Source organism: Heptranchias perlo, unplaced genomic scaffold, assembly GCF_035084215.1.
Source record: "Heptranchias perlo isolate sHepPer1 unplaced genomic scaffold, sHepPer1.hap1 HAP1_SCAFFOLD_163, whole genome shotgun sequence".
Classification (NCBI taxonomy): Eukaryota; Metazoa; Chordata; class Chondrichthyes; order Hexanchiformes; family Hexanchidae; genus Heptranchias; species Heptranchias perlo.
In genome coordinates, this window is record NW_027138892.1 from 850,688 (window position 1) to 869,036 (window position 18,349).

An 18,349-nucleotide genomic window follows, 5' to 3' on the forward strand; every position below is an offset into this window, starting at 1 on the left:
TACCGACCACTTTTGCATCACATGTTGGATCATGATGTGGGTAACGCGGGAGAGAGTGAGACAGAAAGAGACAGATCTTCTCAGGAAAATATAGAAAATATGAGGCACATACACAGACAGACAGACAGACACACAGAAACAGACACACATGCACATGGATTGACTCAGAAATACTGAGAGTCAGAATATGGATAATTTGGCTGATTTTTGTTCTATTTCTGTCGTAGATTTCGTGAAATCTTGCAGATCAATTAAAATGAGCATAAAACTCGAGGTACTCAATGCTGTGGAATTTTAATTCACTTAAGAATTATTAATTCTACAAGAAACTTGTTGAATTTTGAAACGCAGAGATGAAACAGGTTGATGAATGACGGGATCTGAAGTCTGTCAGATTTGAACCAATGAATGAATTTCTAATCTGTCACCTTAATCACCAGTTAGTAAAAATCACAATTGCTCTGCATCCAGTCCTCAAATAGTCTCCGTACAATAATATTCTGAAAGTGACAATCACCTGTTTTGTTGCTCTGCAGTTTTTGTTCAGGAAGAAGCTCGGCGAAGACATAAAATTAAAAGTTGGCGTCTGATAAATGCTTCCTCCCCGTCGGGGAATGAAACCCCGGACTAAGGCGGGGCAACTCACCACGATAAGAGAGAAAGAAAGAACGAAAGAAAGACAGAGTCAGTTGTCGTTGTCTAACAAAGAGAAGGAAATGTAAAAGGTTCTTTCAAGAGTGGCCCGTGGAAAATGAAACAAACTATCATCAAATAAATAGTTAAAAGAAATGCACTGATACATGAAGCATGTCTAACGCCATCTGGGATGAGTGCACGGTCAATGTAGCAGCTCCTCGTTAGTATAGTGGTGAGTATCCCCGCCTGTCACGCGGGAGACCGGGGTTCAATTCCCCGACGAGGAGATTAAATTTTCGCCGCCTTCAAAAGCTTTTATCTCCAATATTGGATGCGGAATATACAGTGAAAAACTGACTCGGAGTTTCCCACTTTCCCCAATTTAATTTCACTGATTTTCCAGCGGTTTTAAAATCTGCTCTCAGCGTCACTCTTCACCTCGATGTTCGACTGGCTTCTGTGATGGTGGGGATTTCGGGAGGAGGTCGAGATGGATCATCCACTCGGCACTTCTGGCTGAAGACGGTTTCTAAAACTTTGCACTCACGTGCTGGGCTTTACCATCATTGAGGATGGGGATGTTCATAGAGCCTCTTCCCGTTAGTTGTTTAATTATCCACCATCATTCACAAATGGGTGTGGCAGGACTGCAGAGCTTTGATCTGATCCGTTGTTTGTGGGATCGCTAAGCTCTCTCAACAGCATGCTGCTTCCACTGTTTGTCAAGTAGTCCTGTGTTACTTTCAGGTTATTGGTGTGTTTATGTCGCTAGGAATGTGTGTGTTTGTGTATGTGTGAATATGACTATGTCTGTCTCACTTGTTATATGCGTTTCTGAGTGTCTCTCTCTTTCTTTCTATCTGTCACTTTTTCCCTGCTCCCCAAATAATTTTTCTCTGGACCTTGACTAATAAAGAGATAGAAAGTAAGTCTTCTTTCAACAGTGGCATGTGGAAAGTTAAACAAATTGTCATCAAAGAAGTCGTTAAAATAGATTCACTGAAACGTGCATCCTTTTCATTGCTGTATGTAAGATCTTTCATGTCTGCGCCTGTTCCGAGACCTGTCTCTCTCTGTTTCGGGCTGGTGACAGCGCGATTCTGCGTTTTATTTCTTGCCCATCATTGTGGTTCTCACATCGAGCTGAAGCGTGAGGCAGAGAGCAGATATTTAAAATCGCTGTGAAATCAAATTGCAGAAGTGGGAAAGGCCGAGTCAGTTTTTCATTGTATTTTCAACATCCAATATTTCAGATAAATGAAAGTGAAGCTTCGAAAGCAGCAATAACCTCCTCGTCGGGGAATTGAACCCCGGTCTCCCGCGTGACAGGCGGGGATACTCACCACTATACTAACGAGGAATTGGTACAGACATTTACCGTATATTCACCAAAGATGCTTCACTTTTCAGTGAATCTGTTTGAACTGTTCATTTGATGACAGTTTGTTTCACTTTCCACGAACCACTGTTGAAAGAAAAATTACCGACCACTTTTGCATCACATGTTGGATCATGATGTGGGTAACGCGGGAGAGAGTGAGACAGAAAGAGACAGATCTTCTCAGGAAAATATAGAAAATATGAGGCACATACACAGACAGACAGACAGACACGCAGAAACAGACACACATGCACATGGATTGACTCAGAAATACTGAGAGTCAGAATATGGATAATTTGGCTGATTTTTGTTCTATTTCTGTCGTAGATTTCGTGAAATCTTGCAGATCAATTAAAATGAGCATAAAACTCGAGGTACTCAATGCTGTGGAATTTTAATTCACTTAAGAATTATTAATTCTACAAGAAACTTGTTGAATTTTGAAACGCAGAGATGAAACAGGTTGATGAATGACGGGATCTGAAGTCTGTCAGATTTGAACCAATGAATGAATTTCTACTCTGTCACCTTAATCACCAGTTAGTAAAAATCACAATTGCTCTGCATCCAGTCCTCAAATAGTCTCCGTACAATAATATTCTGAAAGTGACAATCACCTGTTTTGTTGCTCTGCAGTTTTTGTTCAGGAAGAAGCTCGGCGAAGACATAAAATTAAAAGTTGGCGTCTGATAAATGCTTCCTCCCCGTCGGGGAATGAAACCCCGGACTAAGGCGGGGCAACTCACCACGATAAGAGAGAAAGAAAGAACGAAAGAAAGACTGAGTCAGTTGTCGTTGTCTAACAAAGAGAAGGAAATGTAAAAGGTTCTTTCAAGAGTGGCCCGTGGAAAATGAAGCAAACTATCATCAAATAAATAGTTAAAAGAAATGCACTGATACATGAAGCATGTCTAACGCCATCTGGGATGAGTGCACGGTCAATGTAGCAGCTCCTCGTTAGTATAGTGGTGAGTATCCCCGCCTGTCACGCGGGAGACCGGGGTTCAATTCCCCGACGAGGAGATTAAATTTTCGCCGCCTTCAAAAGCTTTTATCTCCAATATTGGATGCGGAATATACAGTGAAAAACTGACTCGGAGTTTCCCACTTTCCCCAATTTAATTTCACTGATTTTCCAGCGGTTTTAAAATCTGCTCTCAGCGTCACTCTTCACCTCGATGTTCGACTGGCTTCTGTGATGGTGGGGATTTCGGGAGGAGGTCGAGATGGATCATCCACTCGGCACTTCTGGCTGAAGACGGTTTCTAAAACTTTGCACTCACGTGCTGGGCTTTACCATCATTGAGGATGGGGATGTTCATAGAGCCTCTTCCCGTTAGTTGTTTAATTATCCACCATCATTCACAAATGGGTGTGGCAGGACTGCAGAGCTTTGATCTGATCCGTTGTTTGTGGGATCGCTAAGCTCTCTCAACAGCATGCTGCTTCCACTGTTTGTCAAGTAGTCCTGTGTTACTTTCAGGTTATTGGTGTGTTTATGTCGCTAGGAATGTGTGTGTTTGTGTATGTGTGAATATGACTATGTCTGTCTCACTTGTTATATGCGTTTCTGAGTGTCTCTCTCTTTCTTTCTATCTGTCACTTTTTCCCTGCTCCCCAAATAATTTTTCTCTGGACCTTGACTAATAAAGAGATAGAAAGTAAGTCTTCTTTCAACAGTGGCATGTGGAAAGTTAAACAAATTGTCATCAAAGAAGTCGTTAAAATAGATTCACTGAAACGTGCATCCTTTTCATTGCTGTATGTAAGATCTTTCATGTCTGCGCCTGTTCCGAGACCTGTCTCTCTCTGTTTCGGGCTGGTGACAGCGCGATTCTGCGTTTTATTTCTTGCCCATCATTGTGGTTCTCACATCGAGCTGAAGCGTGAGGCAGAGAGCAGATATTTAAAATCGCTGTGAAATCAAATTGCAGAAGTGGGAAAGGCCGAGTCAGTTTTTCATTGTATTTTCAACATCCAATATTTCAGATAAATGAAAGTGAAGCTTCGAAAGCAGCAATAACCTCCTCGTCGGGGAATTGAACCCCGGTCTCCCGCGTGACAGGCGGGGATACTCACCACTATACTAACGAGGAATTGGTACAGACATTTACCGTATATTCACCAAAGATGCTTCACTTTTCAGTGAATCTGTTTGAACTGTTCATTTGATGACAGTTTGTTTCACTTTCCACGAACCACTGTTGAAAGAAAAATTACCGACCACTTTTGCATCACATGTTGGATCATGATGTGGGTAACGCGGGAGAGAGTGAGACAGAAAGAGACAGATCTTCTCAGGAAAATATAGAAAATATGAGGCACATACACAGACAGACAGACAGACACGCAGAAACAGACACACATGCACATGGATTGACTCAGAAATACTGAGAGTCAGAATATGGATAATTTGGCTGATTTTTGTTCTATTTCTGTCGTAGATTTCGTGAAATCTTGCAGATCAATTAAAATGAGCATAAAACTCGAGGTACTCAATGCTGTGGAATTTTAATTCACTTAAGAATTATTAATTCTACAAGAAACTTGTTGAATTTTGAAACGCAGAGATGAAACAGGTTGATGAATGACGGGATCTGAAGTCTGTCAGATTTGAACCAATGAATGAATTTCTAATCTGTCACCTTAATCACCAGTTAGTAAAAATCACAATTGCTCCGCATCCAGTCCTCAAATAGTCTCCGTACAATAATATTCTGAAAGTGACAATCACCTGTTTTGTTGCTCTGCAGTTTTTGTTCAGGAAGAAGCTCGGCGAAGACATAAAATTAAAAGTTGGCGTCTGATAAATGCTTCCTCCCCGTCGGGGAATGAAACCCCGGACTAAGGCGGGGCAACTCACCACGATAAGAGAGAAAGAAAGAACGAAAGAAAGACAGAGTCAGTTGTCGTTGTCTAACAAAGAGAAGGAAATGTAAAAGGTTCTTTCAAGAGTGGCCCGTGGAAAATGAAACAAACTATCATCAAATAAATAGTTAAAAGAAATGCACTGATACATGAAGCATGTCTAACGCCATCTGGGATGAGTGCACGGTCAATGTAGCAGCTCCTCGTTAGTATAGTGGTGAGTATCCCCGCCTGTCACGCGGGAGACCGGGGTTCAATTCCCCGGCGAGGAGATTAAATTTTCGCCGCCTTCAAAAGCTTTTATCTCCAATATTGGATGCGGAATATACAGTGAAAAACTGACTCGGAGTTTCCCACTTTCCCCAATTTAATTTCACTGATTTTCCAGCGGTTTTAAAATCTGCTCTCAGCGTCACTCTTCACCTCGATGTTCGACTGGCTTCTGTGATGGTGGGGATTTCGGGAGGAGGTCGAGATGGATCATCCACTCGGCACTTCTGGCTGAAGACGGTTTCTAAAACTTTGCACTCACGTGCTGGGCTTTACCATCATTGAGGATGGGGATGTTCATAGAGCCTCTTCCCGTTAGTTGTTTAATTATCCACCATCATTCACAAATGGGTGTGGCAGGACTGCAGAGCTTTGATCTGATCCGTTGTTTGTGGGATCGCTAAGCTCTCTCAACAGCATGCTGCTTCCACTGTTTGTCAAGTAGTCCTGTGTTACTTTCAGGTTATTGGTGTGTTTATGTAGCTAGGAATGTGTGTGTTTGTGTATGTGTGAATATGACTATGTCTGTCTCACTTGTTATATGCGTTTCTGAGTGTCTCTCTCTTTCTTTCTATCTGTCACTTTTTCCCTGCTCCCCAAATAATTTTTCTCTGGACCTTGACTAATAAAGAGATAGAAAGTAAGTCTTCTTTCAACAGTGGCATGTGGAAAGTTAAACAAATTGTCATCAAAGAAGTCGTTAAAATAGATTCACTGAAACGTGCATCCTTTTCATTGCTGTATGTAAGATCTTTCATGTCTGCGCCTGTTCCGAGACCTGTCTCTCTCTGTTTCGGGCTGGTGACAGCGCGATTCTGCGTTTTATTTCTTGCCCATCATTGTGGTTCTCACATCGAGCTGAAGCGTGAGGCAGAGAGCAGATATTTAAAATCGCTGTGAAATCAAATTGCAGAAGTGGGAAAGGCCGAGTCAGTTTTTCATTGTATTTTCAACATCCAATATTTCAGATAAATGAAAGTGAAGCTTCGAAAGCAGCAATAACCTCCTCGTCGGGGAATTGAACCCCGGTCTCCCGCGTGACAGGCGGGGATACTCACCACTATACTAACGAGGAATTGGTACAGACATTTACCGTATATTCACCAAAGATGCTTCACTTTTCAGTGAATCTGTTTGAACTGTTCATTTGATGACAGTTTGTTTCACTTTCCACGAACCACTGTTGAAAGAAAAATTACCGACCACTTTTGCATCACATGTTGGATCATGATGTGGGTAACGCGGGAGAGAGTGAGACAGAAAGAGACAGATCTTCTCAGGAAAATATAGAAAATATGAGGCACATACACAGACAGACAGACAGACACGCAGAAACAGACACACATGCACATGGATTGACTCAGAAATACTGAGAGTCAGAATATGGATAATTTGGCTGATTTTTGTTCTATTTCTGTCGTAGATTTCGTGAAATCTTGCAGATCAATTAAAATGAGCATAAAACTCGAGGTACTCAATGCTGTGGAATTTTAATTCACTTAAGAATTATTAATTCTACAAGAAACTTGTTGAATTTTGAAACGCAGAGATGAAACAGGTTGATGAATGACGGGATCTGAAGTCTGTCAGATTTGAACCAATGAATGAATTTCTAATCTGTCACCTTAATCACCAGTTAGTAAAAATCACAATTGCTCTGCATCCAGTCCTCAAATAGTCTCCATACAATAATATTCTGAAAGTGACAATCACCTGTTTTGTTGCTCTGCAGTTTTTGTTCAGGAAGAAGCTCGGCGAAGACATAAAATTAAAAGTTGGCGTCTGATAAATGCTTCCTCCCCGTCGGGGAATGAAACCCCGGACTAAGGCGGGGCAACTCACCACGATAAGAGAGAAAGAAAGAACGAAAGAAAGACTGAGTCAGTTGTCGTTGTCTAACAAAGAGAAGGAAATGTAAAAGGTTCTTTCAAGAGTGGCCCGTGGAAAATGAAGCAAACTATCATCAAATAAATAGTTAAAAGAAATGCACTGATACATGAAGCATGTCTAACGCCATCTGGGATGAGTGCACGGTCAATGTAGCAGCTCCTCGTTAGTATAGTGGTGAGTATCCCCGCCTGTCACGCGGGAGACCGGGGTTCAATTCCCCGACGAGGAGATTAAATTTTCGCCGCCTTCAAAAGCTTTTATCTCCAATATTGGATGCGGAATATACAGTGAAAAACTGACTCGGAGTTTCCCACTTTCCCCAATTTAATTTCACTGATTTTCCAGCGGTTTTAAAATCTGCTCTCAGCGTCACTCTTCACCTCGATGTTCGACTGGCTTCTGTGATGGTGGGGATTTCGGGAGGAGGTCGAGATGGATCATCCACTCGGCACTTCTGGCTGAAGACGGTTTCTAAAACTTTGCACTCACGTGCTGGGCTTTACCATCATTGAGGATGGGGATGTTCATAGAGCCTCTTCCCGTTAGTTGTTTAATTATCCACCATCATTCACAAATGGGTGTGGCAGGACTGCAGAGCTTTGATCTGATCCGTTGTTTGTGGGATCGCTAAGCTCTCTCAACAGCATGCTGCTTCCACTGTTTGTCAAGTAGTCCTGTGTTACTTTCAGGTTATTGGTGTGTTTATGTAGCTAGGAATGTGTGTGTTTGTGTATGTGTGAATATGACTATGTCTGTCTCACTTGTTATATGCGTTTCTGAGTGTCTCTCTCTTTCTTTCTATCTGTCACTTTTTCCCTGCTCCCCAAATAATTTTTCTCTGGACCTTGACTAATAAAGAGATAGAAAGTAAGTCTTCTTTCAACAGTGGCATGTGGAAAGTTAAACAAATTGTCATCAAAGAAGTCGTTAAAATAGATTCACTGAAACGTGCATCCTTTTCATTGCTGTATGTAAGATCTTTCATGTCTGCGCCTGTTCCAAGACCTGTCTCTCTCTGTTTCGGGCTGGTGACAGCGCGATTCTGCGTTTTATTTCTTGCCCATCATTGTGGTTCTCACATCGAGCTGAAGCGTGAGGCAGAGAGCAGATATTTAAAATCGCTGTGAAATCAAATTGCAGAAGTGGGAAAGGCCGAGTCAGTTTTTCATTGTATTTTCAACATCCAATATTTCAGATAAATGAAAGTGAAGCTTCGAAAGCAGCAATAACCTCCTCGTCGGGGAATTGAACCCCGGTCTCCCGCGTGACAGGCGGGGATACTCACCACTATACTAACGAGGAATTGGTACAGACATTTACCGTATATTCACCAAAGATGCTTCACTTTTCAGTGAATCTGTTTGAACTGTTCATTTGATGACAGTTTGTTTCACTTTCCACGAACCACTGTTGAAAGAAAAATTACCGACCACTTTTGCATCACATGTTGGATCATGATGTGGGTAACGCGGGAGAGAGTGAGACAGAAAGAGACAGATCTTCTCAGGAAAATATAGAAAATATGAGGCACATACACAGACAGACAGACAGACACGCAGAAACAGACACACATGCACATGGATTGACTCAGAAATACTGAGAGTCAGAATATGGATAATTTGGCTGATTTTTGTTCTATTTCTGTCGTAGATTTCGTGAAATCTTGCAGATCAATTAAAATGAGCATAAAACTCGAGGTACTCAATGCTGTGGAATTTTAATTCACTTAAGAATTATTAATTCTACAAGAAACTTGTTGAATTTTGAAACGCAGAGATGAAACAGGTTGATGAATGACGGGATCTGAAGTCTGTCAGATTTGAACCAATGAATGAATTTCTAATCTGTCACCTTAATCACCAGTTAGTAAAAATCACAATTGCTCTGCATCCAGTCCTCAAATAGTCTCCGTACAATAATATTCTGAAAGTGACAATCACCTGTTTTGTTGCTCTGCAGTTTTTGTTCAGGAAGAAGCTCGGCGAAGACATAAAATTAAAAGTTGGCGTCTGATAAATGCTTCCTCCCCGTCGGGGAATGAAACCCCGGACTAAGGCGGGGCAACTCACCACGATAAGAGAGAAAGAAAGAATGAAAGAAAGACAGAGTCAGTTGTCGTTGTCTAACAAAGAGAAGGAAATGTAAAAGGTTCTTTCAAGAGTGGCCCGTGGAAAATGAAGCAAACTATCATCAAATAAATAGTTAAAAGAAATGCACTGATACATGAAGCATGTCTAACGCCATCTGGGATGAGTGCACGGTCAATGTAGCAGCTCCTCGTTAGTATAGTGGTGAGTATCCCCGCCTGTCACGCGGGAGACCGGGGTTCAATTCCCCGACGAGGAGATTAAATTTTCGCCGCCTTCAAAAGCTTTTATCTCCAATATTGGATGCGGAATATACAGTGAAAAACTGACTCGGAGTTTCCCACTTTCCCCAATTTAATTTCACTGATTTTCCAGCGGTTTTAAAATCTGCTCTCAGCGTCACTCTTCACCTCGATGTTCGACTGGCTTCTGTGATGGTGGGGATTTCGGGAGGAGGTCGAGATGGATCATCCACTCGGCACTTCTGGCTGAAGACGGTTTCTAAAACTTTGCACTCACGTGCTGGGCTTTACCATCATTGAGGATGGGGATGTTCATAGAGCCTCTTCCCGTTAGTTGTTTAATTATCCACCATCATTCACAAATGGGTGTGGCAGGACTGCAGAGCTTTGATCTGATCCGTTGTTTGTGGGATCGCTAAGCTCTCTCAACAGCATGCTGCTTCCACTGTTTGTCAAGTAGTCCTGTGTTACTTTCAGGTTATTGGTGTGTTTATGTAGCTAGGAATGTGTGTGTTTGTGTATGTGTGAATATGACTATGTCTGTCTCACTTGTTATATGCGTTTCTGAGTGTCTCTCTCTTTCTTTCTATCTGTCACTTTTTCCCTGCTCCCCAAATAATTTTTCTCTGGACCTTGACTAATAAAGAGATAGAAAGTAAGTCTTCTTTCAACAGTGGCATGTGGAAAGTTAAACAAATTGTCATCAAAGAAGTCGTTAAAATAGATTCACTGAAACGTGCATCCTTTTCATTGCTGTATGTAAGATCTTTCATGTCTGCGCCTGTTCCAAGACCTGTCTCTCTCTGTTTCGGGCTGGTGACAGCGCGATTCTGCATTTTATTTCTTGCCCATCATTGTGGTTCTCACATCGAGCTGAAGCGTGAGGCAGAGAGCAGATATTTAAAATCGCTGTGAAATCAAATTGCAGAAGTGGGAAAGGCCGAGTCAGTTTTTCATTGTATTTTCAACATCCAATATTTCAGATAAATGAAAGTGAAGCTTCGAAAGCAGCAATAACCTCCTCGTCGGGGAATTGAACCCCGGTCTCCCGCGTGACAGGCGGGGATACTCACCACTATACTAACGAGGAATTGGTACAGACATTTACCGTATATTCACCAAAGATGCTTCACTTTTCAGTGAATCTGTTTGAACTGTTCATTTGATGACAGTTTGTTTCACTTTCCACGAACCACTGTTGAAAGAAAAATTACCGACCACTTTTGCATCACATGTTGGATCATGATGTGGGTAACGCGGGAGAGAGTGAGACAGAAAGAGACAGATCTTCTCAGGAAAATATAGAAAATATGAGGCACATACACAGACAGACAGACACAGACACACATACACATGGATTGACTCAGAAATACTGAGAGTCAGAATATGGATAATTTGGCTGATTTTTGTTCCATTTCTGTCGTAGATTTCGTGAAATCTTGCAGATCAATTAAAATAAGCATAAAACTCGAGGTACTCAATGCTGGGGAATTTGAATTTGAATTTTGAAACGCAGAGATGAAACAGGTTGATGAATGACGGGATCTGAAGTCTGTCAGATTTGAACCTGCGCGGGGGAAATGAATGAATTTCTAATCTGTCACCTTAACCACCAGTTAGTAAAAATCACAATTGCTCTGCATCCAGTCCTCAAATTGTCTCTTAATTATCCACCATCATTCACAAATGGGTGCGGCAGGACTGCAGAGCTTTGATCGGGTCCGTTTTTTGTAGGATCGCTGAGCTCCATCTGCAGCATGCTGCTTCCACTGTTTGTCAAGTACTTTATGTTATTGGTGTGTGTATGTTTGTGTGTATATGTCTGTGTGTGAGTGTTTATGTAGCTGGCATGTGGGCCTCCATTTTTACAGCTATTTTATTTTAAACTCTTGGGGCCAGGATTCCTGGGCCTTCTCCTTCACACCACATGAGAGGAGGCGAGAAGGCCCGAAACAGCAGTTAAGTGCCTTTATTGCACAGCTTGTGGGCCCGAAGGAGCAGGAGTGCTTCCCCCTGGCCCAACAAGCCAACCTGCCGTGATCCCACACAGGCGATCGGACGACCCCCTCCAAATCACCGACACCCCTGCACGAGCTACGAACCCCATGATCTCCGACCCCCGCGATGGCCCCCAACCCCGATGACTGAGCCCTCCCTCCGATGATTGACCCACCCATGACCCCTGACGACCTCCCATGACCCTCCGATAGAATCATGCCCAATGAGTTTGATTCCCGTTGTGTTTTCTCTCTGTCGGTTTGCTGATAAACGTTTAACTCGCGGCCTGTTCCCGTCAATGATCACAAGTAGTAACAGACAGAGCGGGTCTGACCGCCCCGAGATGTGGAAAAGACATCAGTTCAGGACAAATGCCTCAAATCAAATGGTCTCCCGGCACCGAGAGAGACAAATTCCAGAGAAAAAGGCAGAAGAGAAAAGAGAAATAAAAGCTCAATAAAGACACTATCAATATTTCCCATTCTTGATGCCTGTCTATTTCTTCCCCAACCTTTCTGTGCCGGTTAAAATTTCAGTGTAAATAAATGCGACAATCGACTCAAAGAACGAGAACAAAGCAACAAAAATCACCGAACACAGAATCAAACCCAGAGACCTTCAGATCTTCAATCTCACGCTCTCCAAACTCAACTATTTCGGCTCCACTGGAAATTGGACTTTGTGACATCACCTTGGAGGAAAATATAAACCGGGTGGAATTTCCCCTCCCGCTCATTCCTCCCTCTGGGGGAATGGGACCCGCTCAGATCCCGGAGCTCAGGTTATGTTCATGTTCAGCTGATGATATCTTAATTTTATCTTGTGTTTGGCCTCATTTAATCAGGTTCATGGGCACTTTCTTCCATCATCCCTTCTCCCAAATCGCTTCTTCCCCGAAGGAATGTGGTGCAGCCGTGGCCAAATTGAACAGGAAAAGCGAATTATCGCCCGCTTTCCACAGAAGAAAAAGCTCAACCTGGAGATTCAAGCGGAGGAAATTCCCAAATAACGTTCCCACCCAAGATCGAACCGGGGACTTTTCGCGTGTGAGATAAATGTGACAATCGCTGCACGACAGAAACCATTGCGCAATTTATGGCATCGTGTGGCTTCTCTGTTAAACAACATCTGTCCCACACTACAAGCTCACAATCCTTCTCTTTCACAAACATTTCACTGATCAAAACTTCACAAGTCACACAGGAAAAAGTCTTCATTCCAAAATCATGAAACTCCCGAAGGAGCTGCGGGGACAGACTGAGCGGTGCAACTGAGCACAGAGATACAGAGAGACACCAGAGGAGGGAGGTAGAGAGCGGTGCAACTGTGTACAGTGATACAGAGAGACACCAGCAGAGGGAGGTAGAGAGCGGTGTAACTGAGTACAGAGATACAGAGAGACACCAGCAGAGGGAGGTAGAGAACGGTGTAACTTAGTATAGAGATACAGAGAGACACCAGCAGAGGGAGGTAGAGAGCGGTGTAACTGAGTACAGAGATACAGAGAGACACCAGCAGAGGGAGGTAGAGAGCGGTGTAACTGGGTACAGAGATACAGAGAGACACCAGCAGAGGGAGGTAGAGAGCGGTGTAACTTAGTATAGAGATACAGAGAGACACCAGCAGAGGGAGGTAGAGAGCGGTGTAACTGAGTACAGAGAGACAGAGAGACACCAGCAGAGGGAGGTAGAGAGCGGTGTAACTGAGTTCAGAGAAAGAGAGAGACACCAGCAGAGGGAGGTAGAGAGCGGTGTAACTGAGTACAGAGATACAAAGAGACACCAGCAGAGGGAGGTAGAGAGCTGTGTAACTGAGTACAAAGAGAGAGACACCAGCAGACTGCGCAGCAAAGCAACCTTTTATCTGAAATCTGAGGCGAGATCTAAACTGCACAGAGTAGAGGAAGCATTACTGTGTATCTAACCCGTGTTGTACCTGCCCTGGGAATGTTTGATTTGACAGTGTAGAGGGAGCTTCATTCTGCATATAACCCGTGCTGTACCTGTCTTGGGAGTGTTTGATGGGGCAGTTCAGAGTGAACTTTAATCAGTCTCTCCACAGAACTGAAGTCCCTCATCCATGGCACCATTCTAGTAAATCTCCTCTGCACCCTCTCTAAGGCCTTGACATCCTTCCCAATGTTTGGTGTCCAGAATTGAACACAATACTCCAGCTGAGGCCCAACCAGTGTTTTATAAAGGTTTCGTATCAATTCCTTGCTTTTGTATTCTGTGCCTCAATTAATAAAGCCAAGGGCCCCATTTGCTTTTTTAAACAGCCTTCTCAACTTATCCTGCACCTTCAAAGATTTGTGTAACGACACCCCCAGGTCTCTCTATTCATCCACTCCCTTTAAAATTGCACCATTTAGTTTATATTGTCTCTCCTCAATCTTCCTACCAAATGTATCACTTCACAATTCTCTGCATTAAATTTTATCTGCCATGTTTCTGCCCATTTCACCAGTCTGTCTATGTCCTCCTGAAGTCTGTTACTATCCTCCACATTGTTAATTACATTTTCGAGTTTCGTGTCATGTGCAAACTTTGAAATTATACCCTGTACTCCCAAGTCCCAATCATTAATATATATCAAAAAGAGCAGTGGTCCTAATACCGAGCCCTGGGGGACACCCCTGTATACAGGGTACGGTAGCGTAGTGGTTATGTTACTCGGCTAATAATCCAGAGGCCTGGACTAAAATCCAGAGTCACAAGTTCAAATCTCACCACAGCAGCTGGTGAATTTAACAATTCAATTAATTAAATAAAAAATCTGGAATTAGAATACTAGTATCAGTAATGATAACCATGAAACTACCAGATTGTTGTAAAAACCCATCTGGTTCACTAATGCCCTTTCAGGAAGGAAACCTGCTGTCCTTACCTGGTCTGGCTCATATGTGACTCCAGACCCACAGCAAGGTGGTTGATTCTTAATTGCCCTCTTTGGGATGGGCAATAAATGCCAGCCTTGCCAGTGATGCCCACATCCCGTGAACAAATAAAAAAAAACTTGCCTCCAGTCTGAAAAACAACCGTTCACTTCTGTTTTCTGCCCCTTGGCCAAATTTGGATCCACGCTGCCATTGTCCATTTAATCCAATGGGCTTCAATTTTGCCAACAAGTCTATTGTGTGATACTTTATCCTCCCTTAATCTCTCCCTGCATAAAAACTCCCCGACCCATATTCATGGCCACCCCCTCGACCTTGCCATCTCACGTGGCCTCTTTACTCCCGATTGTGTCAATCATGGATAAGGCCATCTCTGATCACTTCCTTATATCCCTCTCCACCCACATCGAATCCTGGAATCATAGAAAGGTACAGCACGGAAGGAGGCCATTCGGCCCATCGAGTCCTTACCGGCTCTATGCAAGATCAATCCATGTAGTCCCACTCCCCCAATGCAGATCACAGAATGAACTCAGGAATCCCACGCCACTTTCTATGAGATGTAACAGGCTGCGGTTATGATGCAGACCGGAACCCAGGGCTGAGGCTGTGGTCATCAGTTACTCTGGGAGTGGCACAGTCTGTTTCATCACCAGCCAAGGGTGAGAGTAACCACAGGGAGTCAGGCTGGTGTTTAGAAGGGTGTGGGTTCCAGCTCCCGTTCCAGGACTGGGACACATGATCCAGACTGACTGTGTCGTTCTGAGAGGGAGCTGCATCGTGAGAGGTGCTGTCCTTTGAATGAGGTGTTTAATGGGGGTCCCTTCTTTCTGCTCCGAGGTTTTTAATGTCCCGTGGCAATTTGTGAAGAGCAGGGAGTTCTCCCGGTGTCCTGGCCAATATTCTTTCCACAACCATCAGCACCCAACAAACAGGAGGTCTGCTCAATATATCATCACTGTTTGTGGGATCTTGCTGTGCACAACTTGGCTGCTACGTTCTCTTATAAAACGATCGTGACTGAACTTCTAGTGAAGTGCGTTGGGATGTCCTGAGGATGTGCAAGGTGCAAAACAGTGGGCCGTGTCTCTTTCCTCGTCTCATTGAGACTCTCAGTTAATTGGTCCGTTCTCTCCACAGATGGGGCCCGACCCGCTGAGTATTTCCAGAATGTTCTGTGAGTGTTTCATTCAGACTCGGGTTTTGCAGTAAACGATAAATTGATTGTAGTCAAACACTTGGCCATGAGCTGCTGAGTGACCTGTCGGGACATTGTTGCTTGTTTCCCTTCAGCTTGTGGGACTGGGTTTTTGGTGCACTGTCCCTTTAAGTGCTGTGGTTTGCCTCCTTTCTCAGTGTGGCTGTGGTGCAAACTCAGAAGGAGCAGCCACAGCCCGGACTGCAAGCAAATTGGGAGGCTGGGACGCAAGTTTACTATTCCCACACCGGGAGTCGAACCCGGGCCACCTGGGTGAAAACCAGGAATCCTCATCGCAAAACCATATGGGAACTGAAAAACAAACTAGCAGGAAGGGCACTGAGACTACAACCGGAAAGTTAACAGACGATTCAAAGGAGGTATTCACAATTATGAAAGGTTTTGACAGAGTATGTAAGGAGAAATTGTTTCCAGTGATGGAAGGGTTAATAACCAGAAGAGAAAGATTTCAGATCAATTGAAAGACAGTCATGGGGGGATGTGACTAAGATTGAGACCATCCATTCAGCTGCCTCTGCCGCTCCCCTCCATTCCCCTAGCCCACCAAGTTTCTCTCCTATCTCCCCTCATGCCCTCTCTGAGCTCTCTTGACCATGAGACCCAACTCCTGCTCCCTCGACCCTATTCCCACCAAACTGCTGACCACCCAACCTCCCTTCCTGGCCGCATGTTAGCTGACATTGTTAATGGTCTCCTCTCCTCAGGTACTGTCCCCCTCCCCATCAAATCATCCATTATCACCCTCCTTTCATAAAAGACCCACCCTTGACCCCTGTGTCCTTGCAAACTACCACCCCATCTCCCACCTCCCTTTCCTCTCCAAAGTGTTGTCGCCTCCCAAATCCATGTCCATCTTTCCCACAACACCATGTTTGAATCCCTCCAATCAGGTTTCCACTCCTGCCACAGTACTGAAACGGCCCTTGTCAAAGTCACAAATGACATCCTCTGTGACTGTGTAGAGGGAGATTTAATCTTGATCTAACCCTTGATGCACCTGCCCCCGGAGTGTTTGATGGCACAGTGTAGAGGGAGCTTTACTCTGCCATGTACTGTACAGTATCAGTCTGTGATGGAGCAGAGCCCTGCTCTTTAATAGAAATCATTCTTTCGATGAGCCACTGAGCCCCTAAAGCAGCCTCCGAGACCCAAAGTCTGATTTCCATCCCACAGTTCCAGCAGTTAGCGAGGGCTGGGCCACGTTAACAGCAGCTCTCTGTTCCTGGTCTGGAGCTGAGGTGTTGTGTATTGTCCCTGACACAGGGACCAGACGGTGAGCTGCTGGCTCCTATTGTTCTGGGATCATTCCCTGCTGCTCTGTTCTCACCTCTTCACTGGGTCTCAGATTATTACCAGCCATCTTCCTGATCAATAAACAATCGGCAGTCTGACCGCGGAGATTTGAAATGTGTGAAACATTTCATGTGCCTCATCCCTCTCCCTGGACACAAATAAATAGGCCGTCATGAAATGGTCACAGTCCATTTCTTGAGCCTTCTCCTTCTTCGAAGAATCTTCTAAACTCCTTGCTAAAGTGACCATTGATCTTAATGTCTTGTTTTGCGGTATGTTCAAGATTGTTCCAGGTCAGCATTGTAATAATTCGGGGTAGATGAAAAGTGGGATCATTATATTAAATCAAGATATTTATCACAGCCCCGCCCCCCGAACATTCAAACCACCGTTCAGGAGGAGAACCCCTCTGCTCGCTGACCGACATTGGCTCCCAGTCCACCAACATCTCAAATTTTAAATTCTCATCCTCGTGTTCAAATCCTTCCATGACCTCGCCCCTCCCGATCTCTGAAACCTCCTCCACCCCGACAACCCTCTGAGATCTCTGAGCTCCTCCAATTCAGGCCTCTTGCGCATCCACGATTTTCATCGCTCCACCATTGGCGGCCGTGCCTTCAACCGACTGGGCCCAAAGCTCTGGATTTCCCTCCCTAAACCTCCCGCCTCTCGACCTCTCTCTCCTCCCTTAAGACACTTAAAACCTACCTCACCTGTCCCAATATCTCCTTATGTGGCTCCGTGTCACATTTTGTTTGATAATCGCTCCTGTGAAACGCCTTGGGACGTTTTACTCCGTTAAAGGCGCGATATAAATGCAAGTTGTTGTTGTTGTTGGGGTGGAGAAAGGGTTTTCTTTCTTTTTATCACTCTTTTCTATCTCTCTATTTCTTTCCTTTCTCGGACTTTGTTTTCCGGGTCTGTTTACTGACACACATTACAATCTGTGTCACTCGGTGTCTAACAATGTGAGGCAATGTGTTTTATTCCCGCTGTGTTATCTCTCTGGCGGTTTGCTGATAAATGTTCAACTCGCGGCCTGTTCCCGTTAATGGTCACAAGCAGTAACAGACAGACAGAGCGTGTCTGACCGCCTGAGATGTGGAAAAGGCATCAGTTTAGGACAAAGGCATCAAATCAAATGCTCATCGAGCACCGAGAGAGACAAAAACCAAAGAGAAAGTCGGAAGGAAATAGAGAAATAAAAGCTAAATACAGACATCCTTGATGTCTCTCTGTTCCATCCCCAACCGTTCAGTGTCGGGTAAAAATGTCAGTGCAAATAAATGTTCGAGAATCGGCCCAAAGAAGAAGAAACAAAATAACCCAAAACTACTGAAACCCGGGATCGAACCAGGAACCTTTAGATTCGCTCTCCCAACTGAACTATTTCGGCCCCCCAGAAAGCTAGACTTTGGGTCATTCTCTTGGAATAAAATATAACCCCGGGTGGAATTGCCCCTCCCGCTCATTCCTCACTTCGGGAGAATGAGACCGACCATCAAGGAGAGATTTTCTGATCCTGTCGGTGAATCTCATTTATATTAAACATTCCTTGAACTCTCTGCC

The 18,349-nt window shown here is 44.1% G+C and overlaps 9 non-coding genes across 9 annotated transcripts; 4 read left to right on the forward strand and 5 right to left on the reverse strand.

Moving 5' to 3' along the window:
• Positions 1 to 851: 851 nt before the first annotated feature.
• On the forward strand, positions 852 to 923 carry trnad-guc (transfer RNA aspartic acid (anticodon GUC)). Its single transcript has one exon. It is a non-coding gene; the product is annotated as a tRNA-Asp (tRNA).
• Positions 924 to 1,924: 1,001 nt separating this feature from the next.
• Positions 1,925 to 1,996, reverse strand: trnad-guc (transfer RNA aspartic acid (anticodon GUC)). The gene has a single exon. It is a non-coding gene; the product is annotated as a tRNA-Asp (tRNA).
• Positions 1,997 to 2,968: 972 nt separating this feature from the next.
• On the forward strand, positions 2,969 to 3,040 carry trnad-guc (transfer RNA aspartic acid (anticodon GUC)). The gene has a single exon. It is a non-coding gene; the product is annotated as a tRNA-Asp (tRNA).
• A 1,001-nt stretch (positions 3,041 to 4,041) lies between these two features.
• trnad-guc (transfer RNA aspartic acid (anticodon GUC)) lies at positions 4,042 to 4,113 on the reverse strand. Its single transcript has one exon. It is a non-coding gene; the product is annotated as a tRNA-Asp (tRNA).
• Positions 4,114 to 6,158: 2,045 nt separating this feature from the next.
• Positions 6,159 to 6,230, reverse strand: trnad-guc (transfer RNA aspartic acid (anticodon GUC)). Its single transcript has one exon. It is a non-coding gene; the product is annotated as a tRNA-Asp (tRNA).
• A 972-nt stretch (positions 6,231 to 7,202) lies between these two features.
• Positions 7,203 to 7,274, forward strand: trnad-guc (transfer RNA aspartic acid (anticodon GUC)). Its single transcript has one exon. It is a non-coding gene; the product is annotated as a tRNA-Asp (tRNA).
• A 1,001-nt stretch (positions 7,275 to 8,275) lies between these two features.
• On the reverse strand, positions 8,276 to 8,347 carry trnad-guc (transfer RNA aspartic acid (anticodon GUC)). Its single transcript has one exon. It is a non-coding gene; the product is annotated as a tRNA-Asp (tRNA).
• A 972-nt stretch (positions 8,348 to 9,319) lies between these two features.
• trnad-guc (transfer RNA aspartic acid (anticodon GUC)) lies at positions 9,320 to 9,391 on the forward strand. Its single transcript has one exon. It is a non-coding gene; the product is annotated as a tRNA-Asp (tRNA).
• Positions 9,392 to 10,392: 1,001 nt separating this feature from the next.
• trnad-guc (transfer RNA aspartic acid (anticodon GUC)) lies at positions 10,393 to 10,464 on the reverse strand. The gene has a single exon. It is a non-coding gene; the product is annotated as a tRNA-Asp (tRNA).
• Between the last annotated feature and the right edge of the window lie 7,885 nt (positions 10,465 to 18,349).